Below are 20,545 nucleotides of genomic sequence, written 5' to 3'. Positions count from 1 at the left end.
GTTGGAACTCCGCCACTCCCCGTCTCGTGTGTCGCGTATCTCTTTCAGTTTAGTTGTTATTTGAAGTGCTTAAAGTTGTTCACTCTGTTCTTTTCCGTTGGCATGTGGTGCGCGTCTCGTTACAGTGTTATCAGAGCTTCAAGCGTGTGCTTTTCTGAAAGCATACTGGTCCTATCAAAGAGCAGACATAGCAAGATGGTGCTTTCAAAGTCTACAAAAGTTTTTATCAAAGAATCTTCGCGTCCCTGCCCGGACTTACTAGACACTCCCGCCCTTACTTTATCGCGCATCGGACATGCTCCCGTCTTCATCGCTCTGTCTTACGGGGCATAAGCCATTGTTTTTCTCAGAAGCAGTGCCATGCAGTGGTGAAAGTCTATAGCTACCAGGCCGCACACTCCAAGGACTTGGCAAGCTTTCAAGAATTTTTTTACCCGAAGTTACATGCCTTTTGACATCTTTCTTCCGAGTGCAGCTTCTAGCAGAGTGGGGTATCTTGGAATGCTTGCCACGGAAACCCTGGCAGATTATGACTTGAAATTTTTGGACATCTCTCAGCAAGTGTGTCTTCTCGAACCGAGAAGAGCTTATGGACCATGCTGCGGTTGGCTACAAATTTCTAGAAGAAACCTAACCCTAATTTTTGGTGCAAGTCTCAGAATGGAAAGCCAGTCGTCTTTTCGAGCTCGACTAATGTCGAGAATGCTTTTTCAGTTTGATTTGCCAGTTTTCTAAATGTTGTTGGAGAACTTGTTTAGTGATCCTATTTGGAATTTGTTTGAAATGGATGGTATCTGTTTTAAACTTCTCTTGGTGTCGATTTGAATTGTTTGGAGCGTTTGGTTGTAAAAGACCTCTATATCTCATGGCCTGGCCCTTTTTAGGTTACTTGCGGGAGGAGTGATAAGGGCGTCGTTGAACAACTCATGGCCCAGACCTTTTTAGGTTATTTGTAGGAGGAGTGATGAGGGAGTCGCTGAACAGCTCATGGACGGGACCGAGCGCCCATCTTACTTGAAAGGAAATGCACAGACATGGTGGTCTACTCTGTTGTTGCGCAGAGAAGCACCTAAGAAGTGGATAAAATTGGAGAGTTTTCACTTCTGCCCGGTTAATAGAAGGATATGAAGAAGATGTCATCACGGCTTGGCATCATCTGAGAATGAATAAGGAAGAGATTTTGGATGACTATTGCCAGAGGTTTTGGGATACCTATTTGCTAGTGTCCTTGTTTTGGATGATCACTTTGAAGGACCATATTGAGTGGTTCTGCTATGGTTTACCAAAAGAGATTCGACGGTATTGTATGCAAGAGAAGTTTGATTCCATTTAGAGACTTATGGGACATGCCAAGGCTTTGGTATGCATGCCGGCTTATTGACGTATCCTATGGACAAGCCAGTGTCCACCTCAACAAGGCAAGAGTCTTTCAAGGAAAAGAAAGAACCAAGGGAAGTGGATGAAAGTTCATCAGAGAATTCCGAAGAAGTAAGGGAATCAGCTGATGGTGCATCCGAGGGTTCCAACGAAGCAAGGGAATCAGTTGATGGTTCATCAAAGTATTACGACGATTCAGATTGAGGTGCTAGTGGACACGGAGGCCAGCAGGGCTACCAACAGGTCACAAAAGCACAAGAAAAGAAGAGAAAGGTCAACTAGGTCCATCAGATAATTTGGTCATGGGCATGTAGCGCGGATAACGTGTCGTGCTCTCTACAGTGGGTGGTCCTCAGTGCAATGTGCGTGACAATTTCACTCAAACAGATTGAATCTCCCTCAAACAGACTGAACAAAAAGGAAACAGTAGACGTCAACAGAGCTCGCAAAGACACAACAACAAACGAGAACATATGACGACTATCTCAAAGACTGATACAGACTCGGGTGTGGCAGCACACTCAGCTCCAGCCCAGGACTCTTAGGTACATTGGGGGTGTCGAGGCTCAGATGTGCCGGGATGGTGCAGACGTGCTCTGTGTAAAGACTCACTCTAGACAACTGCGTCGCTGGACCAGAGGTGAAGATGATGATCCCGATGACCAACCCTTACTACTCATATGTACCACCATAAAGAGCCACCAACGGCTCATAAATGTCAGCCATGTGGTGACCTGGCCACGAGGTCCACTAGACCATCGTCGGTAACTGCCCTGCCACGTGTCACTCCTAGGCCAGAGGGTCCAGAGGGTCCGTCCAGTGTGAACCAACCTAGACCAACTGTACTGACTGTGTCCTGTGACAGTGACACTGTAGCTTGCTACAGGTTGCCGGCCACAAAACCGCTCACCGTCTCGGTGAGAGGAATACTGAAAAAACTGAAACCGGCCCGTAGGGCGGTAGGCGTTGGCTTTCACCCGAAATTCTTTACTTTAGACACACACACAGAGCACTTTGCAAAGAGAACGTGCGACAGGAATTAACACTTGAATACACACACGGCTCGGAGCTCGAATGCCCCGAGCAGACACCGACAACCTGTAGGCCCCAAAATTGGCGCCCCTTTCGGTATTTCTTTATTCTTTAGGAGGGTAAATTACAAGGTAAGGTCCTGGGAATCCTTCACGTGTATCCACCTAGATACCATTTGCTTTGGCCAAATTTCGGCACCATAACAACCCCAAAACTTGCGCGAAACCAATTCCCCTGATAGAACTCACTTGCACTAGCGTATACCCTCTGATTCCTGTCCAATACCCTCTGATTCCTGTCCAAAAACAGTAAATTCATCACGCTGTATTTACTGGTTTTTGCCCTGTTTTCAGCTCCAAACAGTCCCCTAACTGTCCTCTGCCAGTGGGGCACGATTCCCAATGGTCCTGGCGTCTATATGGCTGAAAAACAGTGAAATTACAGCGCATACATAGCGCTGATTTTGCACCTGTACGGTGAGGTTATGACCCTCACCAGTGCCTGCTTTGGAGCAGCAGTTAGCTACCCCTGTTCCTGCTCAAGGAGGCTCTTGCCTCAGCACAAAAGCATGAACCCACACAACTGTACATCAGTCAAATGAGTAGCCCTCTTGTGGGGCATCACATAACTGCACGTAGGGGAGAGAGAGAGCAGTGTGTAGTGTGCAGGGCATCACTCCTAGCACCACACTGTACATGAGAGGGAAAGGAAGCACTCCATAGCTCTTAACGTGTGACAAATGCAAAAGGAGGCTCATCCCAACTTAAAAATTCAGCGCCCATTTTTCTGGAAGAGGTAAGTCCCTGAAAATGTGACACTTGGCGCATTTACAAGCATTTTCCCGTTTCGGGTTCGCCGCTTAAAAATATCCCAACCGACGCGTCAGTTGACTTCGCGGCAGAGTTATAAAATGTTCCCCTAGTCATACCGGAGGTAATGACGCGAACACATTTCACGGCCCAAAATAGCAGTTCCCTAAATTTTAGGAGATACTTCCGTTGGGCTCCCACTGGTCTTCTGACCATCTATCCTCATTGGGACCGCATCCAAAAGTGCAATGTGGCCCAACTGTCGGATACTTTTTGTTGGTAGTCCCACCTTGACTTTACGCCTTAATTGAGTTCACTTCCTAGTATCCACCAACTTGCTAAGTGCGACGAGGGGGACCTATATGATCTTGCTCTGAGCCTAGACATCCTCTTACCATACGAATTCCAGTGCCGACCACTTCCCGTCTGCGGGTGAATCTACCGTTCACATTGGCCATACAATGTCCGACCGTTTGCTACTTCAAAAAGAGGGTCTCAAAACAAATAAAATAAACCCCATTGGAAAGAAACCAACAACCAAGGTTAGCAGTTGCCACATCTCTGTGACATGGTTAATAACTGCCACGTCCTCGTGACATACCCCGCTCTTGAAATCGCAAACGTCCTCGATTGCATACCATAAATACACGCCACTGATGATCTTGTGCTATCAACACTCTTTTATCATCGCATGTATCCGCAAGAAAGGTCATAACATACATAGATACAAATGACTTAATGAGGCCTTCATACTTTTGCCATTTCCATCTATGGCACTGAATTCATATGTACATTTGATGTACTAGCTCTATCATTACCCCTCCTTTGCACACGTTGGGTTGGGGCATAAGTAGGCTGTAACCCAAAGGCTTCAAGGTAAAGCTGCAATACATTTGGTGACTTTGACAGCTCATGCTCTTCCATCCACTTTGCATCCATAGGTGGATAGTTCTTGAACTTCACCAAATAGCGTCTTGCAACTTGTCCTTTAACTTTTCTGTCCTTAAGTGCCAAAACTTGCTCAGGTACCAGGATCTCATCAAGTTCCTCAACTTTTGGCTGATCCTCAACTGGCATATCTTCTGGCACATCACCCACGAAGCGTCTTAGAAGACTCACGTGAAACGCATTATGAATCTTCCATGCATCAGGCAATTTCAGCCTGTAAGCCACATCGCTGATCTTGTCAAGCACTTGAAAAGGCCCATAGTAACGCATGCTGAGCTTAGGAAACAGCCGTTCCTTGCCCTTCATCTTCTTCAACCTTGCCTTTTCGAACCTTAAGAGAACCCAATCACCAGGTGATAGTAACAGTTCACGACGGTGACGATCAACAGCCTTTTTCTGTTTTGCCTGAGTCTTCTCCAAGGCAACTTTAATCTTCTTATACATCTCATCCATGTTCTCAACATATCGATCTGCCTCAAAGATCTTGTCCTTTGTATGCAAAATGGGAGGAACCTTTTTGCCGCCTTGAACAATCTCAAAAGGTGCTTTGCCAGTAGACGAATGCACCGTATTATTGTACGCATGCTCAAGCATAGGCAAAGCAAATACTGTTCCCACTTGCCCTTATTATCTGACACATAGCATTTCAGCAGATCTAAGACAATAGAATTAGCCTCTTCTGACTGTCCATCAGTTTGTGGATGAAACGAAGACGAGAACTTGAGCGTAGTACCCATGTTCTCAAACAATCCTCTCCAGAACAAACTGGTCATGCGAGGATCACGATCACTGATAATTGATTGTGGCATACCATGGTACTTAAACACATTGTACATGAACAAGCGTGCCATCTGATCAGATTTTATCTTCTTCCTGACAGGGATAAAATGGGCCTGCTTGCTGAACCTGCAGATAATGGTCCATATACCATCACTCCCTGTTGGCGTCCTTGGAAGATCAAAGATAAAGTCCATAGCAATGCTTTCCCATGGCTTATCCGGAATTGGCAGTGGTTGTAACAACCCTGGTGCCTTTTGCCTGTCAAACTTGACCTTTTGGCAAACTATGCATGCTCGCACAAAGGCATCCACATCTCTCCTCAAGGTAGGCCAATAGAAGAACGTCTCTACCGCTTTAATTGTTGCATCAATGCCACGATGCCTTGCATACGGTGGGACATGACTCTCTTCCATGACCTTATGTCGCAATGGCCTAGTGACACAAAGTCTGCCATGCATCATCATAAAACCATCTCTGAGGAGGTAGTGCTCGTGATGTTGCCCCTCTAGTAACTGTTCAAAGATCCTTGCAAAATCTTCATCAGCAGTATACTGTTCCTTTATGTTATCTAACTCATGATGATAAGGAATTGACACAGCTGAAATTTGTGGCTTTCTTGATAACGCATCAGCCACAACATTCTTCTTGCCTTCCACGTGCATAATCTGGAAGTGGAACATGGAAAGAATGTTTGCCCATCGCATATGCTTTTTGGATAACTTTGACTGTGTCAAGAAGTATCGCAAGGTCTGATAATCTGTTTGGACAACAAAATCAGCACCTAAGAGGTAGTGCTTCCAGCTAGAAAGCGCATGAATCACGGCCAAGAGCTCTTTCTCATAGACTTGCATAGTCCTCTCTGGCCCTTGCAAAATTCGGCTTTCATAAGCTACTACCCGTCCGTCTTGCATTAGCACTGTTCCGATGCTACTGCCACACGCGTCACACTCGACCACAAATGACTTCCTAAGATCTGGCAAAACAATAACTGGATCTGAAGTCAACTTTTCCTTTAAGAGACTAAAAGCTGAAATCTCTTTTTGGGTCCATCTGAAAGTGACCTCTTTCTTTTGCAATGCGTGAAGAGGCGATGCTATGTCTGCAAAATTTCTGATATTTGAGGAAAATTTCCGTAAAATGCGTTGACATGCTGATGTTACAGTCCGTACGGATGGTGATGTGGCAAGATTGTACGGTTTTTCTGAATTTTGCGCTGCTGTGCTGACATGGCAGGCTGTACAGACTTCTGGAAATTACGTTGGCTGCTTTTGGGAGCCCCTAGTGCTAGCCTTTGAGAGCAGATGTGTTTGGGGGAAAGTGCTTTCGATCTGATTGCTTTTGGGGCATCCCTTGTAAGAATAAAAGAGCCGTTGGGGCCTCACTCTACATAGCATCTAGACGCAGAGTCTGAGAGTAGAGACCCTTGGGAGTTGTACCTTGTTGTGATCAATAAATAATGAAATACCAAAAGGGGCGCCAGTCTTTTGGGGCCAATGCTTCTGGGCGCGGAACTCCCCCGTGCCATGTCGACTCTCTCTCTCTATTAAAGTTCATCTATTTTGAAGTTTCTGTTCGTGTGTTGCTATTGATTTCTTGCTTGGAGTGTCCAAGCCTGTTACAGTGGTATCAGAGCTCAAAAAGATTCTTCTTCTACGAAGGATCTGATCCTTTTTGCAACACACGCAGGTTTTTGTGAAAGAATCTTCGTGTCCTAACCCCGGACTTACTAGCCACTCGCACTCTTTGTCCATCGCGCATCAGGCGCGCTCCCTGTCTTCATCGCTCTGTCTTACAGGGCGTAAGCCATAAAGAACCCCATATTACACATGGGTTCTCGCGGAGAAGTTGACAAAGATAACATCTCTCGGGGGGGAGAGGCGGAAGGGTGAAGAAAAGTTGAAATTTGGCAAACTGAAGAAAAGAATGAAGATTTGGACAAATATTTGACGGAGAAGTTTGGCAGAGCCTCCGTACAAGCGTCAAGTGAAGGTTGACACATGTGTGAAAAGATTGATCAAGTACTCCAAAGACCTGAGATTTGCGAAACACTTGAAGAATTACCCGATTGATGAGATTTACTCGAGATGGCGAGAAGCCATTAATTCTCCTCTCAGGTCAGGAGGAAAGCTGAAAGGACAGACGAGTGCAGAAAAGCGGAAGCTGTACTCGTAGGATGAGCTGGACAGAACTGTTGACCAGGTGATAACCAGATAATGAAAGGCTTGAAGCACTCTTGACCAGGTGATAACCAGATAATGAAAGGATTGAAGCAATCTTGAGAGAGGAGGAAATCGGTGGATTTCCCGGGTTATTTGGGCCAGAAGTCGAGTTTCGGGGTGGCAAGCATATCCAAGAAGCGTGCTCGTTTCGAGGATGACTCGAATTTTTCTTTGTCTTCAGAGAGTTCCGACAGTTCGTTGTCCTCTAATTCCAGAGAGGATGAGAAAAAGCGGAAGAAGCGGAGAAAAAGCAAGAAAAGCAGAAAAAATCTAGAAGGCATGGAAGGCCATCTAGCAGTTCAGAGGAGGAGAGCACGTCCTCTTGTGACAGTGACCAGATGAGCAAGAAGACCAAGGAGTTCAAGGAAGGGGGTCAGGCCGTCAAGTTTGAGACGTTCTCAAGCTACCAGGATACCCAATGAGCCCTTGAGTTTGTACAACAATTTGACGTCGCCTTCTCTGGAGGACGGTTCACAGAATACTCCAAGCTGCGAAGGGCGGCATCTTACTTGAAAGGAACTGCATAGACATGGTGGTCTACTCTGTTGTTACGCAAAGAAGCACCTGCGACGTGGTTAAAATTCAAGAAAAATTTCAAGTCAACTTGGATATCAGATGCATATGAAAGAGATGTCATCACGTCTTGGCATCACTTGAGAATGAGTAAGAAAGATACATTGGAAGATTACTTTGAGAAACCAGATTGAGTGGTTCTGTTGTGGATTACCAAAAGAGATTCGCGACTATTTTCTGAACCAGAAGTCTGACTCTATTCAAAGACTTATGGGACATGAAGCAACGATTTGGAATGCATACCGGCTCATTGACTTATCCTACGGACATGATACTATCCACCTCAACAAGGCAAGAGTCTGCTAGTGAAGAGAATGAATCAAGGGAACCGAATGACAGCTCATCACAGGATTCTGGAGAATCAGATGGTAGCACATCCGAGGGTTCCGACGAACCAAGGGAACCAGATGCAAGTTCATCAGAGGATTCCGAAGACGCAAAGGGATCAGATGATAGTGCGTCTTAGGGTGCTGATGATTGAGATTGACGTGTCGATGGATAGGGGAGCCTAGCTACCCACAAGTCCAAGGGCACAAGAAAAGAAAGGAAAAGGGAATCAGCTAGTAGATCAGAGAATTCCCCAAACTCAGGATAAGATTTTTGAAGTAGATTAGTATGATCTAGATCTGGATACTGCTTTGGCCAAGGTGCACAAGGCTCTTGAGAAGTCTCAAGCAAGGTATAAGAAGGCAGCGGACAAGCCTCGACGCGACTTGTAGCTGAAGGAAGATGATTGGGTGCTCTTACGGTTTGAGAAGGCACGCCTAAGGAAACGAAAAGGAAAGCAACGGCTTTTTTTAAAGCTAAGTATGCGGTACTATGGCCCTTTCCAGATTCAAGAGAAGGTAAATGATGTATCCTTCATACTGAAGTTGCGAGATACTTGGAAGATTCACAATGCTTTTCATGTGAGTCTATTAAAACCTTTCAAGGGTGAGGTACCAATCAACAGGGAGCCTGAGGAGCAACCTGAAGTGGAAGAGAGCGAGGAGATTCTCGTCCTGCAACAGATCTGGCTCAACAGGAAAGGAAAGTGAAAGGTAAAGTGAATGGCAGTTCTTACTTAGTCAAGAACTCTCCGACATTGGATGCGAAGTGGATGGAGGAGGAGGACCTAGCAGATACTCCTCGGATATTGGAACTTTACCTTGAGGCTTTCGGTGTAGCTTTGACTATTCCAAGAGATCACGGAGATCAGTAGGGTTGAATCTGGTGCAGACAAGACTGCACAAGAGGGGAGTCACTCCGCTCCTTTGTCACAGGTTACCCAGATGGAATAAAGTCATTGATTTTCCTTTGGATTTCAGGGATACTGATGGGCTGATATGTGCGTGCACATCTAACCCTATGTGCATTGGACAAGCTATCTCAGGTCTAGGGTTCAGGTCAGCCTAGGAAGTGTTCTGGCACCTTTGTGAGTTTGTGAGCAGACCGTGCATGTCTAGGCACCTAGAGTAGTTGCATATCCTTTGATTGCACACCCAATACCACCCAGCATATGCATCATCCAAGCAAAAGGACCAAATCTTTGCCAGTTTTGGGACAGAGCATTTTACAGGCAATTTGGCATTTTCATTTATTTAAATTGCATAATTTCTAGGGTCGCAGGCTGTTGGGAAGACTGCTCGACCCAGCTTGCTGCAGCTATATAAGCAGACAGGAGGCGCCTATTTTTAGCAGCAAAGACAGAAGAAGTTCCAGCAACTTGCAGTGTTCTCTCCTCAGCAAGATCGGCAAAAGACAACCTAGCGTTTCAAGCCAACAGCAACAGCTAGCGTCTTGGAGCCCAGTTTCTCCAGCGTTTTTGCAACAATTCCTCAAGCATTTTCAACAACAGATCAGCCTGGTGTTTTCAGTTTCCAGATCAAGCCTAGCGTTTTGCAATTTCCAGCGTTAGATCAGCCAAGACTATTAGCGTTTCTAGATTCCAGCACTTAGCCTTGCAGATCTAGCCCCTAGCCTCGCAGATCTCACTTACCGTAGCAGATCCTCGTCGTACCGTCAAGTCAGCCACCGTTGCAGTTTCAGCCTGTTGTTTCAGATTTCAGCATCTGCGTTTTCAGCGCATCGTCATCGAGTCGTTCTCATCGCCATCCTCGCTGACACAGTGTCAGTATTTAGTAGAAAGTAAGCATTATCCAGAATTCAGCATTTCAGCCCTAGCGTTTACAGTTTCCAGCCCATCCTCATCGTTGTCATCATTGTTGTCCACATCGTCGGCAAGTCCATTGCATCTAGACCATTGTACCAGATTTGTGCAATCTATAGCATAGACCTCTCTCGCCATAGAGAGGGGAGACCCTTGTAGAAGGGGTTGAGAATCGTCTGGTGTCGTATTCTTCTCTCTCTCAAGGACGGAAGGCTCTCCCTTCTGTAAGTAAAAAGGAAGCCTTGAGCACAATTCGGAGCACTCATCTTGAGCAATATCAACATTCACTTCCGTTGCACCTTATGTAATAGACTTCGACACCCTAAGTAAAGATTCTACGGCGACACAACAGAGACTCACTCTAAACTTATTCACAATTCACAATAAGTTCGACACGGCCTGGCGTAGTTCTGTGCCAAGAGGTATTGGCCCCAAAGACCGGCGCCCCTTTCAGTATTTATTTTTATATTAATCTTTGAGCAAAGTACAATGAGCCCGCGGGTCAGACTCTGTGTTCAGATGCTCTGAAAAGTGAGCCCCTAAGGCCACTTATAAAGGTTACAAGGGATGCCAAAAGCAGAGCCTCAAAATCTCAACTCAAAAGCTTTATAATCTCAAAAGCAATTGTGGTTCAAAAGCTACTAAAATCAGCCAGCGTAATTTTCGGAAATCTGTAAGGAATGCCATGTCAGCAAACCAGCGCAAATTGCGGAGGTCTGTATTGCTTGCCACATCATCCTGTCATTACGTTTTTCGGCGGAAATTGCGGTGCGTTTTTTGGCTGCTGCTGCTAGTCAGCAGGGGCTGTGTGTGTGTGTATCCGGGGGCACCTTTCATTTTCAGAGCTTTGACAGTGTTCTGTATCACTCAAGGAAAGAACCACAAGAAATTTTTTGCTTGTTGTGGTTGCACGTAACCCAAGTCCACTTGGGCGTGTCAATTCCTAATCATGTTTTTGAAGAGTGACAGGTAACCCAAGAAAGAAGGGCTTGTCCAGCCTCCCCTTGTTCCTCTTTTCACTCATAGAGAGCGGACCGTGCACTTAGCGGCCGGCCACTCGACGTGAGGTGGGAAAAAGCAACTTTGGTGTGAGCGCAAGGCTGCCAAGGGGTGCGCCCGCAGGGGAAGAGTCTAACTCGGGTAAGAGAAAAGCCTTCTCAAACACCGATTGCAAGCTAAAGAATTCAAGAACCTCAAGAACTTAAGAACCTCATCCAAGCAAAAGGACCAAATCCCGGCCAGTTTTGGGACAGAGCATAGTCAGCTCTGACCCAAAAATGGTACAACATTTTTATTTATTTAAAATTGCATAATTTCCAGGGTCGTGGGCTGTTGGGAAGACCGCAGGACCCAGCTTGCTACAACTATATAAGAAGACAGGGGGCGCTCATTTTTAGCAGAAGAGACATAAGAAGTTCCAGCAACTTGCAGCGTTCTCTCCTCAGCAAGACTGGCAGAAGACAACCTAGCGTTTCCAGCCAACAGTAGCAACTAGCGTTTTGGAGCCCAGTTCCTCCAGTGTTTCTGAACAGTTCCTCTAGCGTTTTCAACAGCAGATCAGCCTGGCGTTTTTAGTTTTCAGATCAAGCCTAGCGTTTTGCAGTTTCCGGCGTTAGATCAGCCAAGACCATTAGCGTTTCCATATTCCAACACTTAGCCTTGCAGATCTAGTCCCTAGCCTCGCAGATCTCACTTACCCGTAGCAGATTCTTGCCATACCGTCGAGTCAGCAAGCGTTTGCAGTTTCAGCCCGCTGTTTTCAAATTTCAGCATCTGCGTTTTCAGCGAATCGTCGTCGAGTCGTCGTCATCTCCATCATCGCCTACACAATGTCAGCATTTAGCAAAAAGTCAGCATTATCCAGAATTCAGCATCTCAGCCCTAGCGTTTTCAGTCTCCAGCCCATCCTCGTCGTCGTCATCATTGTCGTCGATATCGTCGGCAAGTCCATTGCATCTAGACCATTGTACCAGATTTGTGCTATCTATAGCATAGACCTCTCTCGCCATAGAGAGAGGGAGGGCCCTTGGAGGAGGGTTTGAGAACCATCTGGTGTCGTATTCTTCTCTCTCTTAAGGATGGAAGGCTCTCTCTTTTGTAAGTAAAAGGAACCCTTGAGCACAATTCAGAGCACTCATCTTGAGCAATATCAACATTCACTTCCGTTGCACCTTACATGAATAGTATTTTGGTGGATGACTTTATGAAAGAAGTATTTCGACATGGGAATTCTTGAAATGAATCTGATTTACGTGTGCTCTGTCATGTGAGTAGTGTTTGAGTGCATGTTTGAAAGACGAAATGACTACAGCATTTAGACGAAATGACTACAGCATTTCGGTCTTATGATTCCAGATGAGATGGACATGATAGCAATACGAATTAGTCAATCCAAACATCAATGAGATCTGGGATAGATCTAGATGTGATTGCTAAACACGTTGCCGATAGATCATGGTCCGAATCTCGATGGACTTTATGTGATTTGATTTGAATGTTCAGTGACCGTCGTTTTTGTGGCTTTTGGGGCATCCCTTGTAAGAATAAAAGAGCCCCTGGGGCCTCACTCTGTAGAGCATCTGGACGTAGAGTCTGAGAGCAGAGGACCCTCGGGAGTTGTACCTTGTTGTGATCAATAAATAAAGAAATACCAAAAGGGGCGCCAATCTTTCGGACCAATGCTTCTGAGCACGGAACTCCGCCGTGCTCTCTCTCTCTCTCTCTCTCTCTATATATATATATATATATATATATATATATTAAAGTTCAGTGATTTTGAAGTTTCTGTTTGTGTGTTGCTATTGATTTCTCGCCTAGAATGTCCAAGCTTGTTATACAGATGTCTTTGTAGAAGTGCTGGATTTATGGAGGCTTTTGCATGGGTACATAGAGTCAGTGTCTATTGAAGAAAGTTTTTGTCCTTCTCCAAAGCCTTCTTAACCCTAGGACAAGCAATCTCCAGTGTCTTGCAAAGCAAAGTGTTGGGATTAGTGCGATTCTCAGGCATCCCCATGAAATCTAGAACAAGTTCTGCCTTGGTTTTTCCTTCCGCTTTGTCTTTATTCTCTCCTCTTTCATAGGACACTTGAGCAAGATATGTCCTGTGTCTCCACAATTGGGCAAGATATGTCCTGTTTCTCCTTGCTTGTAATACTCCCCCTTTTGCTCGACAAGCATCTGAGGGTGGTAGATCATGTCCAACCTGTGTGGGAAGTTGCCCTGTCACAGACTGATGAGGACCACCCTTTTAGTCTGGAATTTTTTGCATGGTAAAGGGGTGGATATCCTAGTTACTCCATTTTCTATATATATGTAAGGTTTTTTCAATAATAATAGCGTGTTGTTTTGTTGCTCGTTGACTACCTCTCTCTCTCTCTCTCGTTGCCTGCTCCTCTCACACCCTCTCTCCCCCCATGGCTCTCCTCCGCCTTCACCCTCCATAGCCTCGCCATCACCTAGCAAACCACGGATCAAGCTCTCGTCTCAATTGCCAAGTTAAATTTCAATTTTTTAAAGAAGGGTCATAAAGAAGCCACATGCTTCAAGAAAGATCCATCTAAAAAGCAGTTTAGAAAATGTTGGGCACTTCAGCAGTGAGTGCACCAATAATAACAAGGAAGAAGCCAACATTGTAACTGCTAATGAATAGCTATTTTAGCTTAATCCACACACTTAGAAACCCTTGTACAATGCAATGCCTCCCATTTCACCTTGTGCCATGTAGGCATTGAGGGGGGTTTTGAGAAGTACGAGAGTATGTGTGCATGCACTGTGGGAAGTCACTCCTAGTGAGTGGGTGGATAGATTAAATCCACATCACCCTTAGAAAAGAGTGGACTAGATTGAACCTCCAAGCATTTAAGAAAAGGCGGAGGCAGCTCATTTGTGAGTGAGTGAAGTCTAATGCATTGGAACTTTAGGCAGATCCAGTCTCTCTCTTTCAACCTTATCTTCCAGTCTCTTTCTACTTCAATCCTTCACAATGTGATCCTTAGGGGTCGTCCCGGTAGACTCTTGGAGAAACAAGGAGAACTGAAATTTAAAAAATTGAACCTTTTTGCGTCTAGTTCAGACAAGTTAGAGTGCATCTAAGCAGAAAGATGTATTACTCTCAAATTGGAAACTTAAGAAGCAGATGCAATGGGAACTGACCCTCCGCGGCATGTTGTGAAAGTTCTCCTGTCCAACATACCCTTAGTTAAGAAAACGCAGTTTCCCTATCAAAGCAGTCATTGCCACCTCATGCCAGGCATTGCCAAAGCCAAAATATATGTGGTCCCATCTCGTTAGGATTCACTCCAAGGCATGTTGCAACAACCTCTAGTGAAAGGAAATTAGCCTTGGCTCCACTTTCAAATAAGGTAAGAGTCTCTTGGCCTCAGACCTTTTCAAAGCTCTGAAGACCCATTCTCTTGCTGAATCCTAAGAATTTCAGAAACAAGCCCAACACTCGTCTTTGGTTTCTTTCCCTTGGTCTCTTCAGCATCTTTAGAAGTTTCTGAGTTGTCTTCCTCCTTGTTTGGAAATTGTGCAGATTTGTGCCCACCCCACCATAAGAGAAACACTTTGTTGCTGAAACACTCAAGCTTCTCCTCTACAGACTTTGTTGGCTGCCTACACTTCTTGAGAAAGATCTTCTTCTTGATGTCCTGAGTCTGATCCTTGGACATACCCGTCTTGAGCATGTGCTATCATCCTCTATATCTGGAAGCCCTCTGCTTAAGACAGTACCTCTTTAACTTAATTGGACAGCCCATAACAATACTCTTCTTTGTCCGGCTGATCACTTTTGGGCAGGCCGCCCGTCTTATGTCCGGCACCCAGTTTGGCCCTCTTATTTATAGGGCGCCCCAATATTTTATTGTAGGGTGTTGGGTTGTTTGGCCCTACCTTCACCTCTGAGCCTTATATATGCAGAGCATGTGGGACGTCGGGGGGGTTTTAAAATTTATTCATCGATCATCTGTCATTTGTAGATTGCCTATCGGCTAACAACCTTAACAGTTTAGAAAAAGCACCTGTGTGCTGATTTGCCACGTCAGCATCTGCCGTACGCATCACTGTTTATATCTTTGTGTTCGTATAGCTTATTGGGTTGCTTTATGGAATGCTATGAAAGATGAAAGTATCCCTCAGTCGGAGTCTTTGTGAGCAGCTGTGCACAATCCCTTGTTGTTTTTGAGTGTGCTTACATCAGATTTTGGCTGATGTTTGGTGTTGTTTTTGAATATACTTTATTGTCATGTGTTCGATTTTTTGCTAGCCATAATGTGCTCGGGTGTGAAGAGAGATCCTGATTCATTAATAATGCATCAACTCAACCAACGCCAGCCATATCATAGTATATGTTGATGGTGTTTCTGTGCTATTATAAGTTCCAAGGTTTTTATGTGAAAAGGATGTGTAAATATGAGTTTTCCAGTCATACTTCTGCATCAAGCAAATTACACAAATATAATATTCTTGGAAGCATGAAGACTTGTGCATGATCCAGTTTCATTTGGGTTTAAAAAGACAAGTTCTGCTCTCGTTTGGCAAGTTGGAAATGTTTAATAGTAATCATTATTTCGGATTAGACCGAGTATGTCACATGGGAAGACATTGTAATCACTGTTTGGAAGGTAGATTAGGAAGATGGGTCACTCTCGTTTTCTGCAGATTTTGTGGTTAGTTGACGGCTTGCTCTTTTTTTTCCAGATTTAATGGCATGTTTACGCATGAAAAGGGAGAGCTTTTTGAGGTAGTGTGTTTGCATCAGGGCATGGCTGTGGGAATCGATAGGAAGTTTGTGAGACAGGACGATGGACAAGCATATAAATATTATTTTACAGATGAATGCTTGCCAGGGTTGTGAAAACTGGCAGCAGGGAGGGGTATTTTATGATGCAATGATTTTGCTTTGCCTTTTGAGAGAGGTACCACCACACGCCACTTGTGAACTATTTCTTGGAGTGACAAGCTGCAACATTTGCTTGGAGTGAGTGGAGTGTTTGCCGTTGTGTATTTGGTTTAACTTTAGTGGTGTATATGACCCTTCGGCTGCCGGTTTCTTGTTATTGTGCCACTTTTCACTTAGAGCAAGTTTCTGGATTTTACAAGTGATTAGAAAGATCCCATACACTATGTTTTGTAGTGACATGGTGTAAGAGAAAAGGAGAGCTTAAATCATCAGCAAGTTTGCAGTGGTCACCAACACGACTGTCTTCCTTTCCTTACAAGGTCAGGGGTTGGAGGGTGGTGCTCTGAGCCGTCCGTCATGTCGCCCTTCTGCAGCGGAATTCAAGCTGACAGATGATGGATTGAATCCACACCTGCAGCCGGGAAAATTTACATGGCCAGCCAGCCAGGAGACGCCACCTCAGCACATGGAATTGCAACCAGCAGATGTCACCTCAGCACTCGGAATTTCTACTGCAATTGTCATGCAAGCAAAGCCTGCCTGCTCTGTCTGTCACCTGTATCTATGTGTGTAACTTGGTCCTCCTCCCCCAGGACGGCAATGGTCCCTTGGTGACTATTGCCTGGAATCAGGCTCCCAAGGTTGGCTTCCAGCCTCCGAAGGTCACCAACTTGGTTGCTTGCATTCCAAGGAATGGTCCCTCAAGTGACCATTCACTACTCCATCAATGTGTTTCCTTCATCGACTCATCCAGTGCATCTTTAGCTGAATGAAGCAAGAATGCCCTGATTATTTCTAAATTGGAAAAGAGATCATGAAGACATTTTTTACGTAACTGAAATATTGGCACTCCCAAAATCTGGTCTTGCTTGTTCCCACAGGCTCCTAAAATGTCGGGTGTAGAAATGTTAGTGTGTCTAAGCAAGTGTGCACAAATGCATCATAGTTGTCTTTGTGCACCTTTGCTGTCAGTTTTGTTGCATGGGTGATTGGAAACTAGTATATTGGAGAATTAACAGGTACACTACACACTCGAGAATGTGTGTTACATAACGCAATATCCTATTGTAGGGCTTCTTTCAGTTCTCCTTTCTCTTTGAGGCGAGGATTTGAAAAAGGATTGTATAGCTTCTCTATGTGCTCCTCTAAAAAGATTGTTTCAAAGAAATCTGGACCTCTGAAGTTCCCTCTTAACATTAATTAAAGAATCCTAGAAAACACTAAACCTAGTGAGGATTATGTTTCACTAGGCAGAAAGTGCCGTAGCAATTAACAATATTTCGTTACGTTATTGAAACAAGTCAATAGGATTTTCAAAGGCCTTTTGACACATCGCATACTAAGTCTTGTAGCATGGCCAATACCTTGATTACAAGGAATCATCAACATGACATGGAAAAGAACACAGGTAACTCGACTAAAAACATCGATCGCGTTTGTCACTGTGATCATTTGAAAGATGCATATGTTCTAAGCCCTTGTTTCATTGGTTTACATTGGCTTACAAGCATTCACTTACATGTGAATGAGTATTTTTTTAAGGATTATTAGGACAATGGTTGGAAGGCTCATCATGTGTAGTGGTTTCACCCATTGTCAAGTTTATTGTTTCATTGAAGCCGACCATGAGTATAGGATATGATGGCTACCATGTAAGCTCTTCAAATGACATTCCTGGCCTATAAATTGTTGTTAGGTTTTTCAGGTTGGTAGCGGGATCAGTTGGCATCATACCCCCCCACCCCACAAAACACACACAAAAGACCAAGTTGTCTTCTTTCTCAATGCCGAATGTGCAATACTGTCCTAAGTTGTGACCTACTTGTTCTCTACAGTTGTAAAGAGTCTCTAGCTGATTTTTGACTCATTGGTTTGACAAGTGTATTTGTCCAGTTGCATCACACATGGCCTCAATATTATGGGAGCAAGGCAAGGCAAGCTTAAAGCAGGAGAAGCTCATAGTGCATGATGCAAAAGGTGTATTACATGACAGAGTGTGACTACCAAGATAAAGATGCCCTAGAATTACAAGCATTAATTGTAACTAATGGATGACGTGGCCACTTCACCCAATTTGATCATATCAGTGGAACATGCGTGAAAGTTGGTCAGACAAGCTAATTCGCAACCGGCACGTCGTGAGTTTGAGTTAGATCTTAACTTTTGTCCTACAATTCTCACCTTGAGATCCAAGAAGTTTGTTCTCTGGTGGAGATCTGGTAGGTAGACTCAGAAGAATTAAGGAGAGAAAATCTGGCTTCTCCTCCTTCCTCATCATTGAGTACTTCTTTTTCCCTTCTTCCTCCTCGCCCAAAAAATTGATGTATAATAGCCAACAATGAGCACAAAATTCTTCTCCTCTTCCTCTTGGTTGTTGCCCAAAATAGCAAAAAGTAGGTGTTTTTTAAAAAAAGTCTATTGTTGGCCTCTCCCAAGCCCTTCTCTACCAACTTCTTGTCATGTCACTCTAACTTGCCTTATAGCATAGGAAATACTTACAATCCACTTTGCGTAAGGGCTAGTTGGGGCCGCCCCCCCCACCCCCCGCCCCCAAAATGTGAAACCCCCTCATACAAGCACCACCAATGGTCCCCACGATAGCATGTGTTGTCAAATGCCATCGATAGCAACCACGCCTGCCACATGCAACGTGTGCGTGATTCTTGTGGGGAGGGAGAGCGAACCGACCATAGCGACGTGCTCTTGGGGGAGTTTGTAGTTGGTTGGAACAATCGCTTATTTACTTTAGAGAGATGTCTTGCATTGGTCTTGTTTCGAGACTCCAACTTGAGGCTTTCCAAAGTGCCAGCAATAGATGTTGCTTGGAGGCACGAAAGAACAGTTCTATATTGTACAATTTTATAGTGTAGCCGAAACCAATGTCGACACCTACAAATAGGAGTTGTTGATTTCATTTTAGTCTCCACTTCTTGAGATTCTTGATTCTTGTATAGAGTTAGAGGTAGAACTTTTCCCACATTTACAGGCAGCAAAAGGGTTGGTCTCGATGTTCATATCCAAGATTTTGACCAATATGTTGACCTCAATGACATTGATGAAGATGATTGTGCGGAATATTTTCATCTGAAGGATGTGGCTAGAAAATGATACTACCATAATCCATCATGTAGGTTGAGAACGTTCAACAAGTTGAAGAAAGATTTCATAATGGAGTATGGTGAGAACAAGGGGGATGAAGGTACCCTCTGCGAATTGAACAAAATTTAGTAGTGTAAGCTTTCATCAAGAAGCTATGTAGAAAATATCAAAGAGCTCACTAGGCAGCTAAATGAGGCGCCATTTGAGAAGAGAATGTGAGCTTGGTTTTTAAGTGGATTTAAGAGCAAAAAGGTACGAGAGCAGGAGATACCAACTGCAATGAGAAAATTAAACGATTTAGTTCGTAGATTTGTGAAACTAAACCAACAAGCTAAGAAGGACAAGGGCCAAAAAGGTAAATCTGGCTCAAGCTCCATTGAATCTTCTTCAAAAGACTCATCATCCAGCTCCATCTCTTCTAAGGACAACCATTCTGAAGATCTATCTAGATCAAAGAGCTTGGACTCAAAAAATTGAAGAACTGTCTAGACAGATATCTAAGATCTCAAGGACTAGATCATCAATTGGAAAAGTAGAGACAATGTGCATAAGGTGCAAATCCAAACAACATCAGACTGGTGAATGTGCCCAATGCACATACTACAAGGATTTGGTCATTTATGGAACAATTGCAAGATTAGAATACACCACTTTAAGGAAGAGAAAGTCACTGTGAATGCAAAGAATGGACTCAATACTAATGATATGGCTGGGAGACGCAGATACCAAAATTTTTCCGGTAGAGTAGTGGAAGAAGTGATGTTACCAAAAAGAATTTCATTTGTTATTGTATGGGAAGTACACACACTTTGCAACACAATGTAATGACAATCTGAAGGCTAAAGTGATTGAGCAAAAAATGGCGCTAGTGTTAGTGTGTGTAATCAGTGAGAGCTTTGGTGTTGTCATCAAAGAAATCCCAAAGGACTCGGGCACTCAATCCAAGCAGAGTGCAGAGAGCCATAAATGGAAAACATAGAGGGCAGTATGGAAGGCTAAAGGGAAAGCAAAGAAGTGAGTGAGTGGCATCAACAAAGGGTCTTGGCTATTTAGATTGCGCAGGATCTGGAAAGCCAAAGATGCCTGAGTGCTCAAAAGCAAGATCCATTAGGAAGCTTTTGCACCAAAAGCTTGGGTGGACTAAACTGCACAATTCCCGACGACTGGTTCTAGTGAGTAGACTCTTGAGAAGGCAATTGATATTCTAGGAAGTGGTCTTGACATGAGGAGTCATGAAAGGGAAGTTTTACAAGCTAGACGTGATGAGAGTGTTGATCAAAAGAATTTGAAAACAAAAAATGTTCGAAAAGAACTATCTTACTTTCCACCGTCAAAGGATCCATCAACCAAGAGGCATAGAAGTCCAACACATGCATAACACTTTGAGGATAGTTTACCAAAAGAAAAATCATCCAATATTCAGATAGTAGTTAGGGAAATGAGCAAGATGAAAATTATGTAAAGGCGTGCAAAAGAATCCAAAAGCTTACTATTGAATTGGATGACACCAGGAAGACCTTACAAGTGACAACAAAGTTCATCAAGAAGCAAAGGAAAAAGGTTCGGAGGCAATGGAAATTGATTGGTCTAAGATTAAGGATGGCGAGGTACTCGTCATCTAGATTGACTATAAACTAAGCAAGCAATGGAAGCCATTGTC

General features: G+C 44.2%; 1 protein-coding gene across 4 annotated transcripts in view; it reads left to right on the top strand.

The window, feature by feature from the left end:
* Positions 1–16,644, top strand: part of LOC147431710 (uncharacterized) — a 32,641-nt gene extending 15,997 nt beyond the window's left edge. For 2 of the 4 annotated variants that reach the window (XR_015185718.1, XM_086494218.1), the window contains exon 2: positions 16,021–16,644. The gene's annotated coding sequence lies outside the window, so the exon portion shown is untranslated. Of the gene's footprint in view, positions 1–15,584; positions 15,996–16,020 lie in introns of those variants that run through there. The other 2 variants (XR_015185717.1, XM_086494217.1) reach the window with 2 other exon arrangements.
* The last annotated feature ends 3,901 nt before the right edge of the window (positions 16,645–20,545 follow it).

The sequence above is a fragment of the Adiantum capillus-veneris genome, chromosome 21 (genome assembly GCF_014529385.1).
Source record: "Adiantum capillus-veneris isolate H3 chromosome 21, ASM1452938v2, whole genome shotgun sequence".
Classification (NCBI taxonomy): Eukaryota; Viridiplantae; Streptophyta; class Polypodiopsida; order Polypodiales; family Pteridaceae; genus Adiantum; species Adiantum capillus-veneris.
The sequence above is the reverse complement of the archived record's forward strand: the minus strand, read 5'-3'. Positions and strand labels throughout refer to the sequence as shown.